This window comes from Phasianus colchicus, chromosome 1 (assembly GCF_987193195.1).
Source record: "Phasianus colchicus chromosome 1, bPhaCol1.hap1.1, whole genome shotgun sequence".
Lineage (NCBI taxonomy): Eukaryota > Metazoa > Chordata > Aves > Galliformes > Phasianidae > Phasianus > Phasianus colchicus.
Genome location: NC_143436.1, coordinates 188,070,496 through 188,097,245, shown reverse-complemented (window position 1 = coordinate 188,097,245; position 26,750 = coordinate 188,070,496). Strand labels below are relative to the sequence as shown.

The 26,750-nt window shown below is 43.4% G+C and overlaps 1 protein-coding gene across 4 annotated transcripts in view; it reads left to right on the top strand.

Moving 5' to 3' along the window:
- The first annotated feature begins 215 nt into the window (after positions 1–215).
- Positions 216–26,750, top strand: part of FAT3 (FAT atypical cadherin 3) — a 401,703-nt gene continuing 375,168 nt past the window's right edge. For all 4 annotated transcript variants that reach the window (XM_090134047.1, XM_090134044.1, XM_090134046.1 and 1 more), the window contains exons 1-2: positions 216–389; positions 665–767. The gene's annotated coding sequence lies outside the window, so the exon portion shown is untranslated. The remainder of the gene's footprint in view (positions 390–664; positions 768–26,750) is intronic.

The following is a 26,750-nucleotide window of genomic DNA, read 5'->3' as shown; positions in this document are numbered from 1 at the left end:
GAAGAGTGGTAGTGTACTAACTACCTTTAGTAATCGCCTTCAGCTGTCCTTTCTTAATGAAGTTGATCGCCGAGGTTCTCTGCTTCGGAGCTGCCCCGGCCAGAACTGCAGCGACTGGTCTGAGGTACGGGGAGGTTTCGCTCGGCGACTTCGACCAGGGAACCCCGAGGTAACAAAACACAGCAGCCCAGCAGCTCTCGCGAGAGCTGCTGACGTGAAGTGGGCGTTGCCGGGGCAACGGCTCTGCATCCGCACTCCCTGCCCAGTAAAAGCCTCGGGGAGGGCAGTGATGTGTAGCTGCGCTCTGACAGAAGGCTACTGCAGGAAAAATGGGGAGACCCAGACAGATGTCCTGAAACAACGTGCTAGTGCGTGGATCTCTGGCTGTGGTGAGTGCCAGAGCCTGGCCTTTGCAGTGCTGGGCGATGAAGGCAGCACTTGTGAGATGTAACCAGCTAAATGACTCACTCAGCCTCGTGGTTGACTTGAAAGAGGAGGTGGAGAGGCTGAGGAGCATTAGTCCCTATCAGCCCTGAGATCTAGGCAGCCAGCTGAGGCTCCACATGGAGCACCTCACCCCCTGCTGCCTTGCAAACAGGTGATAGAGGGGAACCGGCAGGCAGTGTTCCTGCTGCAGTGACCCCCTGTCCTCTCCTCCCTCCAGGAACAACGGTGAAGAAGAAGGCTGTGGGGCAATGGCAAAAGGCCCCTGCTCAGCATGTCCGCCCAGAGATTCCCCTGCCTTCCCAGCTGCCCCTGCGGAACAGGTACAGTGCTCTGCAGGGACAACTGGACAGTGGTGGTGATGATGATGGTTCTCCCCACTTGCAGGTGTCACTGAAGTCTAGCCAGACCACGCTTAGCATTAGAACCTCCTCAGCAAAGAAAAAACAAAGGGCCATTGTCATTGGTGTCTGCTGGAGGGAGCAGAAGGACCAATATGTAGACCAGACCCTCTCACAGGGAGATCTGTTGACTCCTGGGGGCCCGGGTTAAAGATGTAAGGAAGAAACTTACTTCCATTGTTTGGCCCTCAGATTACTATCCCCTATCGTTGTTTCAGGTAGGCAGTGATGATGTATGAAGAACTTCCCTAAAGCCTATGAAAAAGGACTTCAGAGCCTTGGGGAGACAGGTCAAGGGTTTGGGAGCACAAGGCATGTTCTCCTCCATGCCTCCACTTATAGGGAATGATAAGGAAGTAAATATGATGGGCCCGTGGATTAATACTGGGTTCTGAGCCTGGTGTGCCCAGCAGAGGTTTGGGTTTTTTGACCTCTGCTTGATTTACACGAGACCAGGCCTGCTGGCAACCAATAGGAATAGCTTATCCCACTGATGGGAAGGGGTCTTACAATGGGAGTTGGGAAGGTTCATTGATAGAGCTTTAAACTAGGTATGGATTTGGGTGGGGGTGTAACTGGGGTCAGAGCCTGTATGTAACATGACAGTGCTTGTGGGAGAGGGATGTGCTGGTAAGATCCCACAGTCTTGTGTCTTGGTGAAGGAAGAGGACGACTCGCCTTTTTGTAGGAAGAATACAGGGGTTGATGTGAGGTTGGTGCTACAGAAATACCTGAGTATGGTCAAGAGGGTATTAAGGCTACTCCCACTCAAAAGGAGGCCCAGCTCAGGTGCTTTTACATTAATGCACGCAGCATGAATAATAAACTGGAGGAGCTGGAGGCTGTTGTGCGGTCAGAAAGCTATGATATAGTCACCATCACAGAAGTGTGGTGGAATGGCTCATGCAATTGGGGTGCTGTGATGGATGGCTCTTTACTTTTTAGAAGGGATAGGCAAGGCAGGAAAGGTCGTTGTGTAGAAAGAATGTTAAGAAAGACTGTGAACGTATGGAAATTAATGATGGTGATGGTAGGGTTGAGAACTTATGGGTCAGAATAAGTACTTAATGCCTTCTTTGCCTCAGTCTTCAATAGTAAGACTTGTTACTCTCTGAGCACACAGCCCTTTGTGCTGGTAGATAGGGATGGGGAACAGAATAGACCCTGTATAATCCACGATGAGATGCTTTTGGAGCAGATCCAAAACCTGGAAGCTCATGCTTGGAAGTGCATGGGGCCAGATGGATTGCACCCCAGAGTGCTGAGGGAGTTGGTGGGTGTGGTTTCCAAGCCATTCTCCATCATCCTTTGGCAGTCCTGGCTCACTGGGGATGTCCCAGTGGACTGGAGACTGACAAATGTGATGCCTATCTTCAAAAAGGGCTGGAAAGATGATCCTGGTAGCTACAGACCTATCAGTGTCATTTTGGTGTTGGGGAACATTATGGAACAGATAATCTTGGAAGCCATCATGGAGCAGTTAAAGGTCAACCAGTGGATCAGGCCCAGTCAGCATGGGTTTATGTGTGGTAGATCCTGTTTGACAAACCTGATTTGATTCTGTGACAAGGTGACCCGCTTAGCGGATGAAGGTAAGGCTGTCAGTGTGGTCTACCTAGACGTCAGTAAAGCCTTTGACACTGTCCCCCACAACATTCTCATGGAGAAGCTGGCTTCCCACAATTTGGATGGGTGTATGCTCTGCTGGGTGAAGCACTGGCTGGATGGTCGGGCCCAAAGCATTGTGGTCAATGGAATTAAATCCAGTTGGCGTCCAGTCATGAGTGGTGTCTCCCAGGGCTCAGGACTGGGGCCGTTTCTATTTGACATCTTTATTAATGACCTTGACGAGGGGATTGAGTGTACCCTCAGTAAGTTTGCAGATGACACCAAACTGGGAGGGAGTGTTGGTCTGCCAGAGGGGAGAAAGGCACTACAGAGGGACCTGGATAGACTGGATTGATGGGCCACGGTAAACTGTGAATTTCAATAGAGCCAAGTGTTGGACCCTGCATTTTGGTCATAATGACTCCAGGCAACCCTGTAGGCTTGGGAAGGAGTGGTTCAAAAGCAGCCTGATGGAAAGGGACCTTGGTGTACTGAGGGACAGTCAGGTGAATATGAGCCAGCAGTGTGCCCAGGTGGCCAAGAAAGCCAATAGCATCCTGGCTTGTATCAGGAATGGTGTGGTGAGCAGGAGTAGGAAGTAATCCTGCCCCTATACTTGACACTGGTGAGGTCTCATCTCGAGTACTGTGTTCAGTTTTTGGGCACCTCAATACAGAAAGGACATTGAGGTGCTGGAGCAAGTCCAAAGAAGGGCAAGAAGACTGGTGAAGGTCTTGAAGAATATCCCCTATGAGGAGTGACTGAAGGAACTGGGGCTGTTTAGTCTGGGGACGAGGAGGCTGAGGAGGGACCTTATTGGTCTCTTCCAATACCTGAAAGGTGATTGCAGCGAGAGCAGGGCTGATCTCTTCTCATTGGTGATAGGTGGCAGGATAGGGGAAATGGCCACAAATTATGCCAGGGAAGTTTAGGTTGGATATCAGGAAAAACTCCTTTACAGAAAGGTTTGTTAAGCACTGGAATACGCTCCCCAGGGAGGTGGTTGAGTCACCATCCCTAGATGTGTTTAAAAACCATTTGGATGTGGTGCTCAGGGACATGATTTAGTGAAGGATTGTTAGTTAGGGTAGTATGGTTAGGTTGTGGTTGGACTTGATGATCTTTAAGGTCTTTTCCAACCTAAGCATTTCTGCATGATTCTAAGTTTGCAAAATGAACACGAAAGCTTTCTCTGTCTATGTTCTTGTGGCTTATTTATTTATTTTAATGGTTTGACAGTAAGTTTTAAAGCTTTAAAGTTTTAAAGCAGCAAGGCCTCATCTTCAGTACTGATTTTATAGATGCACAGAATATCTTGAGTTGGAAGGAATCCACGGGAATCATGGAGTCCAACTCCTGGCTCCACACAGGACTACCCCAAAATCAGATCTGATGTCTGAGAGCATTGTCCAGACACTCCTTGAACTCTGGCAACTCAGTGCCATGGCCAGTCTTTAAGTGGAGGTAACAGGTTTCACCTCTCTGAGGACACAAAGTAAAACAGCATTTTATTAAAAAGCTGAGAAACAGGCATTGCTCACTTGTTTGTGTGCTGTACCATATCTTTTGGGTCACTGTGCATGTCCCTATTGTCTGTGATGCAAGGAAAATGGGAGGAGGATCATGGCATCTCATGTATTTTACACTATTTATAAGCAAGTGATTTGAAAACAAAAGCTTTGGAGGAGGCAACGTGAATAAAAAATGGGAGCTTAAGGAAATTTCACCTGATGACCAAACCCTGTAATTTTACAAGCTGGAAAGTAGGCGTTGTTTCTCAGAGAAACCAAAAAGCCCCGCAGCCCACACTCAGATGGAAGTGAAAGTAGTAATGAAAAAGGCATTTGATCATAATCTGTTTGTACCTGCATAGGGAGAAGATTGCTAAGATGAGGTGATACTTCAGTCTATCAGGTGGAGGTGTTATGAGCCCCAGTGTTCTGGAAAGTGGTACTACAAGAAGGAAGGCACACTTGAGTTTTTCTTTTCACAGTGGGGTCAATTAGCTGTAGGGAAGCCAGAAACATAGTGCCTGACTATAGCCTCCCTTCACAGTCCAGGGCTTCTCTGGAAGATGTGCTGAGGTTCATGAAATGGTAGACTCTATCCAGCAGATATTTGGGGAAATATGTGGCTGTATGGGAGAACTAAGCTGTTGGGTCAAGCACTGGCCTGAAATTCTGTGAGACTCTTGTGTGAATCACTCTTGTGTGTGGATTATCAATTTATTCCTTTAAAGTTCTTCTGTAGTTAAGAAAATGGTAATTGTCTCATTCTAAGGAGAAAAATATTTGTCTCATTCAGATATTTGTGAAAGGATGAGTTTTATGTGTTTTGTTGTGATGTGTTTCTCATGACCTGCTTGTCCCCAGTGTGCCCAGCATTATTTTTTGATTTGTCTTGACAGCCAGTTGGACCATTAGTGGTATCCCTTGTGTTAATGTGCTAGATAAACACTTGAATTGCACTTAGTTTCAGGAGAAAGCATTCTGCATCCAGGTGCTTACTTAATGCTAAACGGGGCTGAAAAGATTTAATTAGGTTAATAGCAAAGTGTTTTTTAGGACTGTGCAATACCGGCCTGGTATTGCACAACAAGCTTCTTTGCAACAAAAGAAGGAGTGCTCTGGGGAGCTATGCTAGCCCCAGTGGGTATCAAACCATCAAAACACTGAAACAGCTTTCAGTGTTTCTGGACCAGGACTTAGATGCAGAGTTTGGTAGGAGTTAAGGCTTACTCTCTCCTCATAGGATGGTGATGAGAAATAGCTGGGAATCAGTCTATTCTTGCAATAATACTGAGAGGACTTCTATCCCTATTTTCCTGCCATTTAGTATTACATAGAAGCAGTTGGTGAGGCTTGCTTTGCAGTTGACATAATAGTCCATCATTTGAAAAATAGTTAAAGTTACCTAACAGGTAAGCTCCAGCCTTTCCAATGTATATTAAATTACTCAAGTAGTCATTTACATCTGAGCTTATGCCTGGTGCAAGGGTTGCTGTTGTCACCAGCACAAACCAATGGCCACTGTTGGACTCTGCCTGGCTGTGGTGCATCTGTGCCAGGCAGCTGGAAAGGTCCTGGTAGTGTAAAGATCTTCAAAGGCAGAGAGGATGTGGAATAAACTTCTGTGCAGTCACTTAGGGATAGCTGTCAAGGCAGATCATGATGGGATGGAGAGGGAGAAGCAACTTAGGGTTGCACCATTAGTCGCGCAGTGTGTGGCCACTTGCAATCCTCTAGTCATTGTTATGAAACTGAAATTCAGTGGCAGTTTCACAATGGCACCATGCTCTGTGTAAAGGGAAGGGTGCAAAGGAATGAAAATAGGTCACAGTCTGGCCCTGCTCGCATTTGTGTGCTTATAAGGGGTGTGTTGAGAGCTGAAGGTACCAAGGATCCAGCCAGTCAGAACGCATTGCTCACCCCTTTGCTTAGTGTCCCTGTTTCTGAGTTAGGAGTTGACTGGGAATGAGATGCTGGAAGGCTTTTTTGACTTCCTTGCTCTCTTCACTATTAAATACTTCAGGTAGATGAATCAAAGCACAGATGAGGCAAAGGAGTGCTTAAGTTTTTGGCTGCTGAAATGTGTGCTGAATGAGTATCTGCTTGAATTGCAGAAGGCACTTCAGTACACAGACTTAAGGCCTTCTAGCCCTGCAGCACCTGCATTTCAGTAGTGCTTTGATTTTAGTATGGACCTACACTCCAATTTGATCCTACTTTTAAAGTTGCTGTAGCCAGAAATCATTGGGGTATGGTGAAAACAGACATTGGGAACTCAATCCTGTTGCACAGAGATTTCAGGTGTTCATTGAAAGAGGGGGTAAAAAGGAATGAAAATGATTAAGAAAGCACATGGCAGCATTACCAACAAGTACAGCTTGAAGCTTTTGCATATCTGAAGTCCCTGGGTTGGTGCAGCTGTTAACCAGATAATTGGAGGGATATTTGGCAGACCCTTAGGTTCCCTGAACATGCAGCTGGGTTTGTGGTCTGCATCTGTGCATCAGCAGATGGAGATGAGCAGGGAGGATGATCCCCAGCGAGTCCTCCCACCGGTATCCTCTCAGCATTATCTTTTGCAAGCTGGAGTTTTGGTGTGGCACAAAACATGACCAGGCAGAAATTCAAACAGCTTTTCTGTGTTTATACAGTATTTTTTTCCAGATTAGTTCCTAGCTTCATTTGGCTCCTTAAGAAACTATATGCGAACTACTTAAGAAATAAAAAGAAAATCACCTTAAGTGGCTTCCTGTGGGGGCCTCCGCTGGCTGCTTGGAGGACTGTCCATCACTTTTTAAAAAGTTAACTTAAACAAAACAAAACACTGTGGCTTTTTCTGACTGCCACAACTCTTCAGCTGTTGCTTAGCTACCGCTTGGCAATGACCTTTCCCCACAGAAGTAATGTTTGGAGCCAAAATCACCCAACAAAAGAGAGGAGCGTAAACCGCTGGGTGACGATCTCCCAAGATCTCTGCTTTGAGCACAGTGCTTTCTGTTCCCACCGCCCGCTCCTGCAGTTTATGCATGACTTGTCAAAGCCAGTAGTAATTTTGTGCTGATAGGGTCTGTGGGATTAGATCTGAAATGTAGACTGTGAGGTCTCTAATTTTGAAGCTGTCACTGTTTTCCAGTTGATTCCTTTGTAAAACTTCAGTGTTAACATGATAAAAGCTTCCTGTGTCTGCAGGGAAACAAAGCCAGGATCCCAGCCTTCCCTGCCCTTTGCACAGCACCTTGTGAGCAGCATGGCTCTCCTTCTCTCCTACCCCAGGTACTGCTTAGGTTGGCTTTCTCTTGCAGAAGGAGCATCACATCCCATGTGTACCATGGGCCAGGAGCACCTTAGCTGGCTGCACTGCCTGTTGTCTCCGGAGCCCACAGCTTTGTGAGTGAAAAAAGAAGGGCAATCTGCTGTGTCTTATTTTATTTTATTTTGTAAAATGGAACAGGCTGTCCAAAGAGGCTGTGGATTCCCTGTCTCTGGAAGTGTTCAAGACCAGGTTGGATGGGGCTCTGGGCAGCCTGATCTAGTACCAGATCTGGAGCTTGGTGGCCCTGCATGCGGCAGAGGGTTGGAACTTGATGATCCTTGGGGTCCCTTGCAACCCAAGCCATTCTGTGATTTTTTCCTGTTTTGCAACTTTTTACACTGAGAAAGGGGTGAATGCAAATACCGCTGTTTTTAGTAGACTTGATGAAAAGAACCACAGGTTGCACAGAAGTTGAATTTCTGTATTTTTGAAAATTAGGGTTATGAGTGTAAGCTGGTTAAACATCGTCCCTAAGCAAACGTAGTGCTGTCAGGTAATAAATCAAAACTGTCACTGAGTCATGGAATCACAGAATACTTAGAGTTGGAAGGGACCTCTGTAGGCCATTGTGTCCAACTGCCATACAACAAACAGGGACACCACACCTAGATCAGGCTGCCCAGGGCTCATTCAACCTGGCTTTGAGCAGCTCCAGGGATGGGGCACCACAGCTCTCTGGGCAGCAGTGCCAGGGCCTCACCACTTTGAGTAAAGAATTTCCTCCTAACTTCTAACCTAAATCTCCCCTCTTTTATTTTAAAACCATTTCCCCTTGTCCTATCATTATCTACCTTTGTAAAAAGTTGATTTCCCTCCTGCTTAGTAGCAGCCTTGCTGCTTAGACTATAATGAGCGCAATGACTGGATCCTATCTTACAAAAAAAATTACAAAGGAATGATCATAACCATATGTACATCACCTTGAACAATGAAACCTAAATCTCATTAAAATGCTTTGGAATTAATCAGGTTTTATGCTAGTGTGAAAGATGTCAAGCAACAATAGCAAAAAGAGGTGTGTCATTCAGTTTGGGTTTTTTTGGTGGATACTAAACAGTTACAGTAGCAGGAGAAAAATTGTCCTATTATTCTTGCGTAGTGCAGTAGTAGTTTATTACAGGAAAGGGAGAGTCAGTGGAACAGAAGTTGTATCATTTTTCATATCCCCAAACTCTGGCACTGTACTTTTGCACTAGAATATTATTCCAATAAATCAAAAGATGGGATCCCTGGAGGTTTCTGTAAAGGATCATATTTCTGAAGGGAGGTTTAGTCGAGAAGGATGCAAAAATTAAATACATTAAAAGGTTCCCATTTGTTAAGCTGCTTTGGAAATGGTTTTAGGAGAAGAAAGGAGCTGGGTTCAAGTTCAGCCTTTAGCCTCAAGGTGCTTAGGTGCTGCTGTGTTTGATTTCTCATCTGCTGCTGTGCAGATGCCTGGGACAGAGGATGAGTCAGAGCTTTGGCTGAAATAGAATATGTAAAATCTTGGTCCGGTGATATTATATGTATAAAAAATCTATAGTATTGAACTGCTGCTTGATGGTTTTCATTAATGGATGATAACAATAATAACACTACTGTGTTAGAGGAGAACAGCAAGGATACATTTTAGACAACATGTTGGCTTGCAGGCTTCTAGCTGCAGCAAGCTCCCTGTTACCTAAATTCCAAACTGGGAGGTGGACTGGGTCTGAAGCATGGTTTGTAGTCCTGACCTAAATGCAGGGGCATCAGAAGCATTTCTGCTTCGCTTTCATGAGGAGCTGTGAGGACTGTCCTGCAGTCTTGGAATGCTGTCTCCTATCTCTCTGCAGGTCTGGTGTGAAGATGTGCTTTGGGTTACACTTAACATTTTGTTTAGGGGTTGTGTTAGTCCCATTGCTCTCTAAGTGAAGGGATGTGTGCAGTTCTCAGATGGAGTATGAGTCCGTAGCAGAGAGCACAGTTAAGGAGGGATGCAAAAGGGATTGCCAAATGTGCATTGTAGTTTCTGAGTGTCAGGTAACTTTTCAGATTGTCAGAGGGTAAACCAAGGTGGTGACTGGTAGTGCATTACATTCCCAGCTGTAACTTGTTCTGCATAAGCATCTTGGTAAATACACATCCCTCTCTCTGAGACCTGGCATGCCCTTTAATCTCAGTGTAGCAAAATGCACAAAAGCAGTCAGAAATACACTGTAATTTCCCACCTTTGCTTATCTCACATTCTTGTACAGCCAGTCTCCTAATTGCTCCATTTTTGGAAAACATTTGGGTGCCCCCAGGCGACCCAGAACTCAATTTTTCTAGCATGAGTCAATAGTAGCCCTATGGGGAGTGCTACCATCATGGTGCCGGTGGAGCGAGTGCAGTGTCCACTAGGAGGAAGGGTTCCTCATGCTGAGTGTCCATATTTATTAGCTAGGAGTGTTGCGAGTGTGAAGAGAGAAGGTCGGCACCCAGCAGTGGGTACCTGTCTTTTGAGGCACCTCTTCTGGGATGGGGCACCTTGCCTTGATAAGGTGCTGGTTGCTTTGCACTGACAAAAGTGGGAGACTTACCCAGGACCACAGCAGAGGGGTTGAAACTAGATGGTCTTTGAGGTCCTGTTCAACCCAGGCCATTCTATAGTTCTATTATATGTTTCTATGAGTCGTCTTCAGATGGGTCAGTTTTAAGTGAGACTGATCTCCCTTTCTGACTAAAAACTCTTCAGTTCCTTGGCATGGGTGGGAATGCACTTTTGTGGAAACTGTGGTCTGCCATATATGGAAACATTTGCTGTAGTCCTTTGGGTTGGTACAATTTATAACTTATTAACCTATCGAACATGTTTTGTTTTCAGCGTTTGAAGGATTTCTGGATTTCTCCTGTTATACTTTTGCTGTCCATGCTCTGGCATTTTCATTACATTTTTATTCTATCAGGGAAGGTGGAAATGCACAGCATCAGTTCATGCTGGGCTTCACGGTATGGTCTTGTCTGTGTATTAAATCTTAAAAAATGTGTTTTCTTATGTCCCTAGACTGAATGAAGTGGTTTCAAATGGACAAGGACTGGATAGATTTTTACACATTTCTAGGATGAGCATAAGCCTGAAAGTTTTGTTTCATTACTGGCTTACCTCTCATACGTATGACTGTAGTACTCCTGAAAATGTACTGCAGTTTACAGACAGCCCAAACTTGCCTTAAATGATACGTTGGGTACCAGCTGCAATCTAGTGATAGCAACATGGAGCTCGACACAGGTTAATTTTCTCTGCTGCTTGTGTGCACTGAACAACCAGGAAAATGGTATAGACATGCTCAGAATACTTCTGGAAGAAGAAGGTTACACATTCAAACATCCCAATTAGTTAGCTTTGGAGATATGGTGATTCCCCTCCCTAAATTTAGACCTGGTAAGTATTTCAGCTTGGAAGAGTCCATTTTAGAAATGAGTTTAAGGATTAGTGGTTTGAATGTCTGAATTTATATAACCATGATATTCAAGGTGTTCAACAGCTCCGGTTGTTTTCTGTCTACTGTTTCTTCTTTTGCAGTCTGATTTACTTGTTTCCTTAAGGCCTTATTCTCAAATCTGTTCTTGAAATATAAATATTAGTATCTCTTTTCGCTTGTGAAATTGGCTAAAATAGGAGGGCTGATTTCGTACAAAAGGTTTATCGTGAAGGTGAGTGGGATGGAAAACTGATCTCTGCTTGGTGCATGCTGTATGGCTTCAGGATACCTTGTATTTCTGCAGCTCAAGGACTGGGATCATATTTGTATTGACTGAGGGAAATGCTTAGTGATTTATATTTGCATATTTAATGTAGTTAGGATGGCAGTTATTTGCATTGGCAATTGCTTCAACTTTAGTATTAATAAGGCAGGTGCTTTTGTATAAATTATAAAAGAAGAAAGAAAAAAAAAAAAGATTAAGAGTAGTGCCACAGGTTAATTTTTATATAGATGTAATGACTTCCAGCTGCCACAGTAACACCCAATATTCCCCTAGAGATACCTGAAGTCAAGAAAGAAATTAACTCCTGTATATTAAGTTAGCAGTGGCAAACAAAACTGAAGATGAAAAGAAAATGAAGGAGCAAGGAAAAAGGCTTAGTTCCTCTGCACTGCCACAAGAGACATCTAACTTTAATTTCAAGATTTGGTTATTTCCTTTAATGCCCCACAGATGTGAAAAATGCCATGGCAGCACCGGGCCATATGCAAATCCTTTTGAAACTGATGGGACTTAGATTAGACCTACCTTTTATTAATTCTTTACTCTTTATTTTGCTTTTGAGATTTGGGGGCTCTTTTTTTTTTCCCCAGAAAGAAAGATAAATCAGTGTTTTACGAAAAGATTGCGATCTCCAAGCTTATGAAGATCTGTGTTACTTGAAACATACTTTTGATCTAATTATGTTGAATTGGGTGTTTAGCTGAAGTCTTAGGGGAAGGTCTGAGGGCTTTGCTCATCCAACAGCTCCAACTCACCAGCAAGCTGTCCTGTAGTATCGCCTGCTCTCCTTCCTCCTGGTGGTGGCATTGGAGGTGGCAATGTCTGCTGCTGATGAGATGCCATGGATCCAGAGCAGACTTAGGAAGACTGCCCCATCTCCAGCAAGGCAATGGTAGCTTTCCCTTCTTTGGAAACAGAGCAACTCTGTTAGGGCATAGGAAGGGAGCCAGAAAGTCAAATTGGCTGAGAACAAATATGAAATTAGCTACTGCTGCTTCCCCAACAAAGCTAATAAATGGGGCAGAAAATCTAACAAAAAAACACAAATGAAGATGGGGTTGTCTATACTTTTAAGCGTCTTTGTTTGTATATATATATATCTATATACATGTATATAGAAAGAGACAGTGTCCTCATTTAAAAAACAATAGTGTGCTTTTAGTGTTTCTGGTTCTTGCCACTACTAATTCTTTAGTAAATTGTCAAGAGACCTACATAAATATAAGGAGCTTGGCACTGCTCTTAAAATGGGCAGGAACTTGGAAAGAGTTCATTCCTCCTGTAATGCGGTTAGTTCTATTTCTGTCATGCACAAATCCTGTCTGACCAAGAATACTGAATTAGAGCTGGGTTGTGGGTGTTAATTATCTTCACAGTTATCTTTGCTTGTACCAAACAAATGAAAAGAGGCTCAAGGATGGACACTCCAGCATGCTTCATTTTCCTTGAGAGGACTGCACCCAGGAAGTCTCAGCAGGGGACTTGTGCTTGGGTGAAGCATCTCCTTGCTGCACGAAGATCCTGCTGTTCCTTGGGTACAGCTTACTAAAATGGAAAATAAAATGTACCGGAAGTGTGGCTGCTTCTCACTCAGCTAATAACTAAGAATAAAAATCCTGCTCCGTTATGTGAGGTGGCCTAAAAGTGCCTTTGGACATACAGGCAGAAGGCTGAAGGTACACGGGTTTTAGGTTTCTTCAGGTTAAACCTTGTAGATCTGTTGCTGCTGAGCACACGGTGTACTTCATGTGAATTGTGTTAGTATATGCTTGGCCCTTGGGACCGATTGCTATGTAAATGCAAATTATTTAATTAACATTATTGTTTCTGTATGCCATAATATGATTTTTATGAGCAATTCTAGATTAAAGTTCACTTTAGAAACATAGCGATTGCTTCCCAAATTGCTTGGCTGTGCATTGCATTTTAAACCCCTTTAATGCGGTAAGGAATCCTTATCATTCCTTAAGCATCTGAGCAGCAGCCAGAAAAAATATAGCCACGGTGTGTAAATATAACATTTCAGAAAAGGTTAACAAAAGCCCTGTGTGCTTTGACATGGCAGAACCAGTAATTCTTGACTGGTAACGGGGCAGAAAACATTCACAGATTAAACTTGCTTCCTCTAGTCCTTAAATCATAAGCCCACCTTTAGTTAGACTTTTTTTTCTCTCCATCCCATCTGTAGCTGTGGTGTTTTGTCAGTAGAAGTTCCATATCTGCCAACCAACACACCACCTTTGCTTTGTGGATGATGGGAACTGAAATGAGATGCTATGCCTGGGATCCAGGTGTGTGGCATCGCTGAGCGCTGTGATGCTGGTTTGTGTGCAGGATGCTGCCATTCATCTGGCTAGGCTGGTCTCTACAGAGCCTGGGGCAGCTTGTGCTCACCTGGGGTTTTGCTAAGAGCACCCTGTGAATATGGAACCATAAAACCATAGAAACATTGAGTAGTTTGAGTTGGAAGGAACCCTTAAAGGTCATCTAATCCGAATCCCCTGCAATGAACAGGAGCAACTACAGCTCAGATGCTCAGAGCCCTGTCCAGTGCTTTTTGCTTTGTTTCCCTGAGTTAGAGCATAACTCAAAAATCTGCTGTAGCACCTTTCAAATAGAAATGCATTTTTATGGGCTGCAGATTTCAAGTTGTTCATACTTACAAATTTGAGGATGATCCCCTTCATTTTAAGCATGAGGATGGAGAAGTGTTGAGGAATATCACCTTGCTTTGGCTGCTGACAGAATTATTCCCAGAGTTTACAGCTTTTTCAGTAAGTTGCCATTTACATTTTTGCAATCTTAAGACTAACCTAATTGTGAAACAGAGAGATTTGGATAGCCCAAATAGTCAGCGAGCATCAGATTTTTGGTTTGAAGGAGGAGAGGGGGAAGACATCTCCTTACTGCCATCCTACTTTTGTGTTGCTTGTTCTGAGCTGCTCACACCTCCCTGCACATCTCCCTTCTCACACCTCCAATGGTACTGCAGCAGCTGACTGATGGTGACAGAAGCTGAAGCTTCACTGCAGGGCTCCAGGTCTCATTCCCGATGTGCGTGAGGGATTGGAGCTATTTTCAGCAGGCTCCAGTACAGTAAACAGAAAAGACAGGATTTGAAGTAATTTTATTTTTTATATTCAGTTTCTTTTAATCCTCCTTGATGGAGGAGACCTATGCATAGAGGCACTTGTGGGGAAAAACTGCTACTCAGCTCCCTCCCCACCTCCTCGGAGAAATTTCATTCACAGTCAGTATATCTGATCCATTGATTTATAGTGTGTGGGGTATTTTTTAGATTTATTTTTATTTATTTATTTTTTTTCACTGTCAGATTCTCCTATTAAAAAGCCAGCTGAGTTCAGTTCTTCCAAAGCAAGAGGAACGTTTTCTGTCAATTTGATTGATCTGTGAATAACTTTGATGTTCCAAGACATAACATTAATAGAGTTTGTGGCATAGAGTCGTATGAAGAAAATCTAAAAATCAAGAGCAGTTTGATTAACGTCCGCAGCCTAAAAAGAGCACAACTTGTACAGTGGCCAAGGACTAGTGGTATTTGGAAAGGAGTTTTCTAAAACGGGGAGCTGGAAAATTGCAGTGCCTGGAACTGGAACTGAGTTGTCTTCAAAATAGTTTCTCCTAATTGAAACCAAATTGAAGGTTTTCTGTCTGGGACAGTGCCGTTTTCGTGCTCTGTTGCTGGCGGTGCCTGGCTTGCTGAGAGATGGCTGGGAGCAGAGAGTTGGAGGACTGCAGACCTCCTCACCACCCTTTGGTGCCCACATGGATGCTCCTGGGTGAGGAAACAAAAATATTGGCGTTTACCAGGCCAGGGGGGCATGACTGGGGCTGTGGCAGCCATGTTGGCAGTGTGGGCCCCGCCTGGTCTGCTCCCTGAGACTTGTCATCCCACCCTACTTTCTGAATGACAGGGGACACGGACTAGAACAAATTAATGCAGAACAGTGATGTTTCTCTGAGGTACAAGTTGAGGTTTTGTTGTTTTGCTTGGAGCAAGGAAGTTGGCAGAGGGCTCCCTGCAAACCCAGCCTTGCTGAAGGGAGCAAACATGGTGGTGGTATGAGTTCTCCTCTACATGATGGACACCCATCAGCCAGGAATGGAAATCTCTTGTTCTCCTTTCCTCTTCCCTAAGCCCTGTCTGACCTTGACAATAGGATCCCACACACAATCCTGCAGACTGAGAGGAGCCTCAGAGCATTTCCTGCATATTAACAGTAAGCATAGCTGGAACCCTTCCTCTTGACGCATCTGAAAGTGCTGCAGAGATATGGATGCTAACTTGGCATTTTGGGGCTGGGTCCCCAGCTGTGGTCCCTCCATCTGCTCCTCCATAAGGGGTTTCTTGATTTTTTTTCACATTTAAGAACATAGTGCAATTCTCCTAGAAATCTTATAATTTTGTCTAATTGTAGTGTGTTGTTTTTTTCCTCTTTTCATTTTTTGGCTATAAACTCTTTATGAGTAGTTGTCCGTTGTTGGCCATAAAGAAATCAGGAAGGCTTGCTAGAAACGTGCTAGGATATTTTGCTAGGACTGTGTAGTGGGAATGTCTGTAAACTGAGTTCTTGAATTGCCACTTTTATTCTTTGCTAGCCCTCCTCTGTGTTTCTACCATTTTGTCAAATGCCAAACAAAAATGAAGGAAAGAAATATAAGACCAGGACTGGACAAACTCTTCTAATGTTGAAATGAATGTGTTTGGAAGTCAAAGTGGTTGTTTTTGTTTGTTTGTTTTTTGCTTTGTTTTCTTTTGTTTTCTTTATTTTTAACTAAGATAGCAGCAGCAGCAACAGCAACAAAAAACAGTTTTTCTAGAGGAATTGTTTTTAATGAGTGACAGAGATTAGTTTGTTGTTGACTTGGAAAGCAGTCATCCCTCATACCCACTGTTTTTAATATTTATGACATTTCTTATAATAGCATTATAATAGGAAATACCCTCCATTCCTTTCTTCTCTGAAGGAGCTGCATTCTCAAAGCAAGCTATATATAAAAGGAGGGACATGACTTAGGTGTTTCCCCAGCCAGTTTGTGATTTCGTGTTTAATGAAGCCACCTGTATAGGGTAGCTCACTCCTTGGCGGCTAGTTCAAATCTTACTGAGAAGAGTACTGGGTCAAGGTTATTATACCATAGGATGGCTGTTCTGGCCCACATGAAATGTGTGGAGCGGACAAAGGTTCAAGGTGCTTTTCTTACAAGAAGGATGCGCATTTTATTCTCTTTGGCCTTGTCAGAGACTTTGTGATATGTCAGCTGAAATAGAGGATGGTTCCCTGCTGAACACTAGATGTTTGATTGCTCTTGTACCAGAACTAAAGCAGATGAATTTGAAGAAGCTTGTATGATGACTGCTTGCTGTCTCTTTCTTCTGCGTCTGAATTTATTGTTCACTGGAGTTAGATTCATTCAAATGCATAAGTTGCAGATGGAAAACTAATAGAGGAAATGCATCATTAGAATATGTGCAACTGACTTTAAGAAGAAATAAAGCTGTTAAGTGGAAAATAGGATAATTCAAGAGCTTTTTGTAGGAGAGAAGAACCTTAGGTATTTCATTATTTGATGATAAGGACAGGAAGATTTGGGCTGGCTGTGTAGCCATTTAATAGTAGGCTGGGATATTGATCTAGTATTGTATCCCGTTTTCTTAAGATATAGGATAATAACAGTACATTATCTTTCACTTCTGGAAATAATGACTTAAAAGGTATGTGAGTGAAGAGGCTGTAGACTGTAGAAATGAAATGAAATGGAAGTTAGACGAAACTGGCTGGAAGAGATCCTAGAATTTAAAAGGGCTACTGTAAAGCAAGTGTTGGCACTTATTCAAAAAGGATATGCCATCCTGTAACCTTTTTTTCCTAAATTAGAGGTTACATGTACCAGTAGAAATTGAGTGGAAGCTAAGAGCTGATGCCTTTTGCAGAATCCCTCAGATGCTGCAGAGGTCCAGCCTTTGCCATCACTGAGTTGTTGGAGGTTTTGCTGTGTACTACCAGCTTTGCTTGTGTAAGATTCTGTGGTGCACAAAACAGGTTGACTAGGGAGCAATTTTCTGTCTCTCCGAGGATTAGCCTTCATGAACTGTTGGACCGTGTATCATGTCCTTGGTGGTTACTAACATAATTTGACTTTTGCGTCAGTCTTATTTCAGATAAGACATAAATATCTTAAGTGGATACAGGAAAGAAGGGGACAGACTCTTCAGCAGGGTCTGTCATGACAGAACAAGGGGAAATGGTTTCAGATTAAAAGAGGAGGGATTTAGACTGGATATAAGGAAGAGACTTTTTGCTATGAGGGTTGTGAAGTACTGGCACAGGTTGCCTAGAGATGTGGTAGATGCCGGTCCCTGGAGACACTCCAGGTCAGACTGGAAGGGGCTCTGAGTACCTGATTGAGCTGTAGGTGTCTCTATTGATTGCAAGAGACTTGGTCTAGATGACCATTAAAGGTCATTTCCATCATAAATTATTCTTCTGTGATTACCAGGGAAGACTGTGAAGAGGTTGTGTGTTGACTCAAGGGTACTTGGCATCCATGTGGGGTAATGTCAGTCATCCACCACAGTGACATTTATCTAAATGTATTTCTGGTGTGGTAAACAATGTACAGGAGACCAGTTATTAGCATCTTGTAAATCCCAAAGACAGCTGAACATTGCCTTTTATAGTATATCATAAAATAGTCTTCTGTTCACAAAAATGTGAAAATTATTGTTATGTATGTAGACTTCCTTATTAAATACCAGGTTTCTGGTTTGGAAAATGTCATTGTTATTTTAATCAGATTAGGCTTCTCTTACAGTTATTACAATCTGCTCTTAAGAAAAGGCCACCTTTCTTTAAGTTTCCTTAAACATTCTTTCTTAATACGTTCTTACTCTTCATGGCCCGGAACACAGCTGGGGAGGGACAAGAGAAAGGAGTTAAAAGTAGACACCATCTTCTTACTATTGCACTTTTCTTTTTTAAAACTTTTAATGAGAAGCCTTTAGTTTTCAGTAGGAAACCAGGTCTTTCATTTTCCTGCCTTTGGTTCTGTTGACCAAAGTGTGCCATTAAAGAATAATGTATTTTTAAATGCAAAGAAGTGGTTGGAGTTAGGAATGTTATGATTGTAATGCTTTGTCTTCTTTTGTAGGTGTACATACATTCAAAAGTACAAAGTCTAATAAACTATACATGCTGCTTTCTTGTTTCAGCTGGCAATGCCTTTGAAAGGGCAGTTATCTTTCTCTTCTACTTTGTTTGCCTATGCCTGCAGGCATGCATTAAAAATAATAAATACTTCCACTAGCGTACGGTGGAACAGCTTAGTAGTTTAGACATGAGATGTAGAAATATCTGGCATTTTCAAAACTTAGAAGTCCAACACCTCTCAGGGTCTGGCTTCTCTCAGTTCTGGCATTATTATTTCGTTCAGCTGGGACTTCTCCAAAAGGACGTGAGTTCTGATCGGTCCTGAGACATTTCAACACTGGGTTTCAAAGCATTTTTAAGGCTTGGGGAGAATTTGGCCGGCCTTTCTTCACTGGAGTGAATGCACCATCTCTGTGTTTCGCGGCTTAGGAGACGGTAAGGAAGATGCCTGTGCAGGAGCTCTAGGCTTCTTGCCATTTAATTTTACAGCAGCCCAAAAAGCAAACATCCAGTAGAAACAAATGAATTGAACTCAGCCAGCCGGTGAATAGGCTACCAAATAAAAAATAGGGTGTGTGTGGAGGGTGGAAAGCGCCTCCCTTACACTTTTGTCTTTTTAGAGAGCTGCCAAGGAAAGAACTGGGATTTAAAGACGTTTTTTGCAGGATGGGAGAAAGGCCAAGGACTGTCAGGAGAACTCAGTGCTTTGTGTAAGAAGATTCTGAATGGTGGAAAGCTCCTGCCCACAGGATGGCTACTGGAGACTCAGGGCAGGAGGAATGCCAGGTGCTGCAGGGACCCAGGAGTTTTGCTGCCTCTAATGGGTCTGCCATAGGCTGCTCCAGCCATATGGTGGGTCTGGTGATGACAGCAAGTGTATAACTTCATTTGCAGGTAACTGGCTGTTTTCCCACTACATTTTCTTTTTTTATTTTCTGTGTTGTATCTATTCATGGTTCCTTCCTCTCTGTACCTGGCAGTGGTCCTCACCACAGGAGGGCTGGGAAAGGTGAGGGATGTGCTTCATACTGAAAATTGTGACATCCATGGGGGAGTGCTGGCAGTCAGCTCCTGCAGATTCATTGCTATAGTTGTCCTGGGATACTCAGTGGGAGGTATTAGAGACATTTTTCATCTTACATGATACCTGAAGAAAAACAAAGACAGATTTTGGTGCTTTTCTTGCACTGATAAATAACTTCTTATTAGATTTCATATTTTGATTATTATTTTCTTTGACTGTTCACTGGTGTCCATTTGACAGGAGAGTGGAACAGCCAAGAATTTCCTTTTTTAAAAAAATCTTCATTTTCCACCACCAAGAAAGCTAATTGAATCTCTTTCTAAACCACTTAATTCACTGCCTGTCATGCTCTTCTCTTTCAGTGTAAACTTCCTTGGGGCTATCGCCATAGTCCCAGCAGAGGAGGAAATTAGGGTCTCTAACAGAAATAACCTATAGCTTATATAGCATAAACAAATCTTGGAAAGCAAACACTGACAGGTTGGGGAAAAATGTTTAAAAAAAAAAACAACAAAGTAATAAAAAAAGAAAAGATTAAATGCAAACATAGTGCCCTGCAGTGTTTAAAACACTTCCTTATAGTCTGTCAAGCAACATGTTCAGGACCTTTGATCAGGATGGAGGTTGTTTATTTCCTGTACAAACGAGCTTGTACGTTGATCAATGAATTGTTGATACAGTGAAGGTATTCCCTTTACTGGTCTCTTTGAGAGAAGTCTGTGTTGGACTTCTAAGTTTTGAAAATGCCAGATATTTCTACATCTCATGTCTAAACTAGGACTTGACAACAATATTGTGAGCATTAACATGATTATCAAAGTTGTGGAGAAAAAGCAAAAAGAAACAAGAAGACAGAGTTAATAGTAACTTGATCCGCTGTTTATGGAAGAGAGGGTGGAAGGAGTTTATATATAAAAATGCACTATTGGATGAAGGTAGTTCATATTCTATAGAAGAGCATTTGGGAAGCATTGGCCTAAAAGTCAAGGACTTTACTTGCTGTTACTGTACTGGGAGGGCATGCTGCAAAATTTAAATATATTATTTGTCTTCATACTTCACTGCATTTTTTGACAAGGACCTAGTGTTGTCTGCAGGACAGACTTGAAGTAGTGCAAAGTATAACCTTATGTGCATGGTAATGGTATCTAAAATAGCTGGTACCACTAAGGAAAAACTGCTTGACTGGAAAGGGAAGGATTAGTTATTCTGTCACATAACCAGGCTTCCCAGCTGTTTCAAGTCTGAGACATGGAACTTGCAATGACCTGATGGAAGTCTGTAGTGAATCCATGCAATTCACTGCCACTGGACCTTGCTGATGCCAGAAGTTTGCATGCCAACAGACAGCATCTGTACTCATTCCTGGAAGAGAAATCCATCAAATGCTCTTAAGAAGAAAGAAATCCTCTCTGATTCTTGAAATGTGGAAGCTGCAGATAATTAGATGATGGTGTAGAGTTATTACAATTTATTTTGCCAGTTGTTTTTTTCCTTCTCCATATGCATCTGTTGTGGGCCACTATCAGGCAGGATACTGGGCTAGGGAAACCTTTGGCCTGACCTCTGTCAGTCATTCCTGTGACTCATGGAGCAAAGGTTAACTACAAACCACACTTGGAGAACCTCTGATCTCCACTCATTTTAAGCGGAGCACAAATTCAATAATATTGTGGTTATTTGGACTAAGACTGGGTGGGATGAATATAGTTTGCCTTTTGAGCCCACGTATTTCCTTTATCACAGAAAGTTCTTTTCTGTCTCCACGAAGCACTGTAAAATGGGAATAGTGCCTCTTTTCTGTCTGTGTGCTTTGTCTTGCCTAAGTAAGCCAGCCCCCATTATGTGTGGCAGCACTGCTGTGGGGGCAGCGGGCATTTAACTATCATTAGTATTACCAAGCCAACAGGAGCAGGAGGTGAAGGCCCTTCGTCCATCCTGCTCCTGGAATGAGTGATGCAGACTAGAAGCCTCCTGTTAGCAGAGGGGCCAAGCTGCTATCTGCTAATATGGCAGCATTTCGCCAAATGATTAGGCTGTCAGAATTATAGCAATTTGAACATGCTGAGCAAGCTTTTATATACACAGGAACAAGATGCCGATGTGAGATTGCTGAAGAGGAATAACATGCACTGGAGATTGACAAGTGCTTGGCAAGCCTGTGTTCCTGGGGCTCATCAGACATTCGCGGCTCCTCTGCGATGCTGGTGAAGAGCATACTCAAGTGGCTGTATCATAGCCTGGGTGACATCTGGTGACATGCCGTTAGGCCTGTTGTGTTTCTGTGGGATGAATTCATTTTCACAATATTTGAAAGGAATCCATTTATACAGAGTGGAAATATTCTGGCAAGGGCAAGCAACTTACAAGGCAGTAATATTTTCAGTCCATCTTGTATTTGGTGACAAAAGTGTAATTAGCTACACTTAGCCACGTGCTATCTTACGGAGCTGCGTTTTGGATTCCTGTGCTTTCTGCTGACTGTACTCCTCCTGCTGCTTGTAGCTGCTGACTGCTGAGGGTGAGGAGGGACCGCAGGTACCTTTGGTAATGTTTGTTGGTCATAGCGGGGGCTCCTGCACAACTGTGTCTCCTGGCAAAGGTTTTCTGTTCTCCTCCCTGTAGCAGCTGGAGGGCTTACTTTGCACTAAATAGAGGCTTGGACACAAAGTGGTTTTTGGTCCTCTGATACGCTCTTGCTCCGGTAGTGGAGAATATTGTTTCTTTACCAAGTTATGTGGTCATTTGTCTGCTTTGGTGTTGCTGAATGTAAGCGTTGGGAATTGGGTGGCTTAGATTTTTTTTTTTTCCTTGACCTCTCACAAAATGACTGTGGTGTGATTAAGCACAGCATTGAGCTGAATTCAGGCTTTGAACAGGGTCTGGTCACTTTTCAGAGTTCAGTTTTAGTTTGTTTCTCAGCTTTCTGTGACAGAGGTGAGTAGAAAGTAACATTTCAGTGCATAGAAAATGTTTCTGTCTTAAAAAACAGAACTGCAAAGAGCACATTCTGCTCTTCAGGCAGAATTCTCTTTGACAGACATCAGAGTTTCTGTGGAGATCAAAACAGGGGGAAATGTGTATTTGGGATAAAAATGAATTTAAAGGAAAATTTTTAGCAAGATGTACTGAAAGATCAGAAACCTTTGCTCAGAAGAAGCCCTGCTGATGCACAGCTGTGTGTGCAGCACAAGCCCACGAGATGCTCTTGTGCTGGAGAATCACTTGATGCCACACATAGTGACCTTACACTGGATCAGCAGCAAATAAATGTCATTTCTCACTGTATTTCCTCCTCATGTTGGGGAGAACAAGGTTGTAGGTGTGTTAGCATGCTATCTGACCCATAGGTGATGGGGTGTCAGCATCATGGCAGAATCTCTTCTGCTGACTTTGCGCCCCGGTGCTTTCCTGCAGCAGGCCACGAAGGTGCCACTCTGCTAAGCGATGGTGACAGCCCTCAGCTCTCCTCAAACTTCTGGAAATGTGACAGGTAATGTTTATGCCCTAGTGCTTCATATGGGTCCAAGGTAGGTGGATGTGGCCAGGCTGTACCATGTAACCTGAGATTGGGCAAATGATCCATAGCTGTTATTGATGGGGAAGGAGAAGCATGTGTGCCTCTAAGGAGAACATCATAGAGTAAACTAAAGCAAATGCCCTCAGTTCTTTCTGTTAATGGGTAAGGTGTAGCACATGTGCCTATAATAATATAAATGGAGAAGATCGTACAGAGCAAACTAGCGCAAAAGTCCTCACAGTGCGTGAGATGTGACTTGTACCAGGAACACAGAGTGGTAAATCCAGTTGGACATTTTGTCTTCTTTGTAGGAGCAGCCCAAAGCTGCTGGTGTGAAAGGCACGTTTAGTAGTTTGAGTGGGGGCAAATCTGCTTTCTGTGGTCATTGTCACACCCAGATGCAAAGGGTTGTTTTGCTGAGAGGGGTCTTTGTGTGTCCAGCTGTTGAGAACAGGAGATACTGGGGATGGGGGGGAGGAATTGCTGAAATGTGGTTTCCAAATGTTTTGCAAGTTGTTTCTGTGAGCCTTAGCGCATGGACTGGTTTGGGCTCAGCTGAAGAGCTGCTCCTCAAAAGCAGCCTGGGTGGGGGGTATTTAAGGGGTGACTTGGGGATTGTCAGGGAGCGCACACACTTCAGGTCGACCTGATTCAGCATGCAGGGAGGGAAGTTCTGGGAAACGCTATTTCTGCTGTTTGCATTTGTGTCTTTGCGAGTAAGGCGTTCTTCTGGCTCACTTTGTAAATATTATCTGGTTGCAGTCTCCTAACCAGATGATTCTTGCATGTAGAACTCCTTTGGTTTTATTAAATCATAACAGTCCTGTACTGAAAAGGAAAAACAATCAACAAAAAACCCACCCCCAAACCCTTTTAAACTTCTGAAGTCCCTATCACAAGGTAAGGCTAAAATAAGTTTCTCGTTGTTACAGTGTGCATTTTGAGTGTGCCATCAAGGCGTTTTGGAGAATAGAGGTATTTTATTTTTAATGAGAAGAACTAAAGAATAAAAAATGGTAGCCTTGGAGAATTGTGGATCAAAGGTTTCTTCATTGTAAAACAAATGAAAGGTCTCAGTCCTAGAAGCGATGAATAAATTGATAAATTTTTAATAGGAAGAATAGACTATAAATGGTAATTTAATTCTTTGGGGGAGAGAATCATTTAAGCACTGTTTAAAAAGTCCAGTTTTTTTGTGCGAAGATGATAATAATGATTGCCAAGGGGATGACTGGGAAAGCTCAGGATTTGGCCGAGGTTGCTGTGTGTGGGACAGCGGGCTTTTGGTGCTTCTGTCTTTCTTGCATGTGTCCCAGGTGTGCACTGGGTCATGTCCTCTCCTTGGGAGCCCCATGCCTGTAGGGGCTCAGACTTTGGGGGCAAAGATGTGAATGTTTAAAAAAGATTCTGGGCTTTTCAGTGTGTGACCATCACTTGGCTTTGCAAGAAAAGTGGAGGGTAGAGGTGGTTGGGGGCAAGCAAAGGCTGTCTTGGTGTCTCCATCCCAAACTGTGCTGGGATGTATGGGGATGTTGCACTGCACATGGATCTTAATGGGAGGAAAAGATGGCCCGCAAGGGATCAGCAAAGGGGCAAGACGGGCAGCTCAGCAGGGCTTAGAGGGTTACAGCATTATGAACAAGTGTAGGCTGGGGAAGGGGCTTTTAATGAGATTCACCTAGGGCAGCTCCCGCTGCAGGACTGACATGCTGATGGACACTGCTACATTTGCATAATAGCACCGCTAATAGAGGCCCGAGGGTCCCTGCTGGCGTTCGGTTCGGCCTCCTCTCCATAGCCGTGACCCACTTTTCACGTGCAAAACCCGATTTTGTTTGTCAGTTGTGGGACAGCATCTGGGCCTGGCCCGTTTCCGCAAGGATCTCCTGTCAGCTCCTGTAAGGCTTCCTTGCCGCCATGGCCAGGCCTCACCGTGCCCTCTTACAAGCCCCATGGATTAAAGCCCCTCGGAAAAAAAGTTCTCCATGCATGCAATGTTTATGACCACTGTTACATTCCCGAATCAGTTTATACTGAAGAGGCTTATGAGGCATTATGGGACGTGTTAGTCACGGGCACAGTTTTTTGGTCTGCCTTCTGCGTCCTGGGAGTCAGAAATGTATGTGTACATTCAGACCTTTGCTGTGTCACTGAATTCCTGATGATACGCCTAAGCTTTTACAGCTGGTCACAGTGGCAAAAAACTCCAGAGTTGGATTTTAAAATGTTAACCCTGTATGGACTGCATATGGACAGTGATAATGCTGAGAGAGCATAAGAATTCTATCCATACCTTGAATAGAAAGGCTGTCACTGCATACAGGGGAAAATTTGCCTTTAGGGTCTCATCATTTAGTTTCTTAGGAACTCAGCTTCAGGTGGCAAATGGATCACTTGATCTTATTAAGGACATAGTTAAAGTGGGTCCCACTTTGCAAACAGTTGCTGTATTTTTCAGCCCAGCTGATGTTTGGCGAAGTGTTTCAAGTGGATGCTCCCTTCCCTTTTTGGATCCTGGAATCTCTCTTGGTTTACTTTGCACGGCTGATCTGAACGGCTGCTGTCAGTTGGAAATCAAGCCTAACTCCTGAGTAAGGTTAAATGATAATATTTAGAGGTTGCACTGGTACAAACGGAATTCACCTTGGAAATGTGTATCCATATCTAGCTCACTGTTCTCTGTAGGAGTTTTCAGGTCTGATTGAGCTCCGTGTTTATTTTGTAGCATTGCTTTGGGTAGATTTGCCGCTGGTCTTTCACTGATGTGCGAGATCAGAGCAATGCCTTCTGGTGTTTAACTCTTTGCAGTCTCAGCAGCAAACCTCTTGATGTTTTGAGCTCATTTTCAGCACTATGGTGTTTGCTGAGCATGCTTTTCCCAGTGTCTTTGGCAAGGCAGTGCTGAGGACTTGAACTTCTGTGGATGCTCAAGAGGAGCACAGAGTTCTCAGTGCAGAGTGTTTCACAAACATGTCTGCATGAATCCTCACACTTACTGAAATTTTGTTCTCTTTTCACCCAGGGAAAGGTTTAGTTTCAGCACAGAAACAAACCTTTGCTCCTCAGCAGGTTGGAAATCACAACAATTCTAATGCATGCAAATCTGAGAGTTGCAATGAGTCTGCCAATATCCTGGTTGATAAATATGTGAAGTAAATCAGCATGAGGAGTGTGAAAATCATTCATACAGAATATGTAGGGATGCTATTATCTGGAATATATTGATTCATATGCTTGATTCGTTTTTAATTTTTCCCTCACTTTTTAAAAACTATTTTTAACATGTGTATTAAAGGAAAACTGCCTGTTGTCTGAAAGGTTTCTTTACTTCATGTTGTGGAAATAGCTGAATTCAGAGGATTATGAATTGAATTTGCTGGCCCTCAAATGCTTGACTTCTCTGACTTTGCACTCTGGTGACTTGCACCATTGTACTTGCTGCATGTGCTCTTATCTTCCAGGTTTGTGTGTGCTCAGATACTGCTTATTCAGCTGCTGTTGTTCAGCATAGTTTGGAGTTTTTCACATTCTGGTTGCCTGTCTGTGCTTCAGCCCTGTGCTCATGGCAGAAGCTGAGCTTGTGCAGTCTTCCCTGCACGTCTTCGACCTGTCCAAGACACTTACAGATCTGTTCTGAATAGATGCCACTGATGACAAAGCTGCTAATAATGCTGCTCAGTTCTAACTCCCTTCTTCATTAGCAGTGATGGCTAAGTAAGAGCTGTAGAATTGCACAGTCAGTGCTGGACCGTGTATCACACAGTAATGAGAGGCATTTTCAAACTCAGCTGGAGCTGAAGAGGCTTCCATAGCCAGCACTCCCACACCTATAAAGGGCTGCATCATTTATTTGTTTCACTGTGTTATTTTTTAGTAACTTTAAATCACAGAATCACGGTAGTTTCTCCAGCTTAAGACATAGAGGAAATATATGGGGAAATATGGGAAATGTGATAGTCAATTGCATGACATAGGGAAATGAAGATTGACGAGAAATGTAGTCCTAGCCATCAAGTGAATAGCAATGTGAGGACAGAAAACCAGGATCT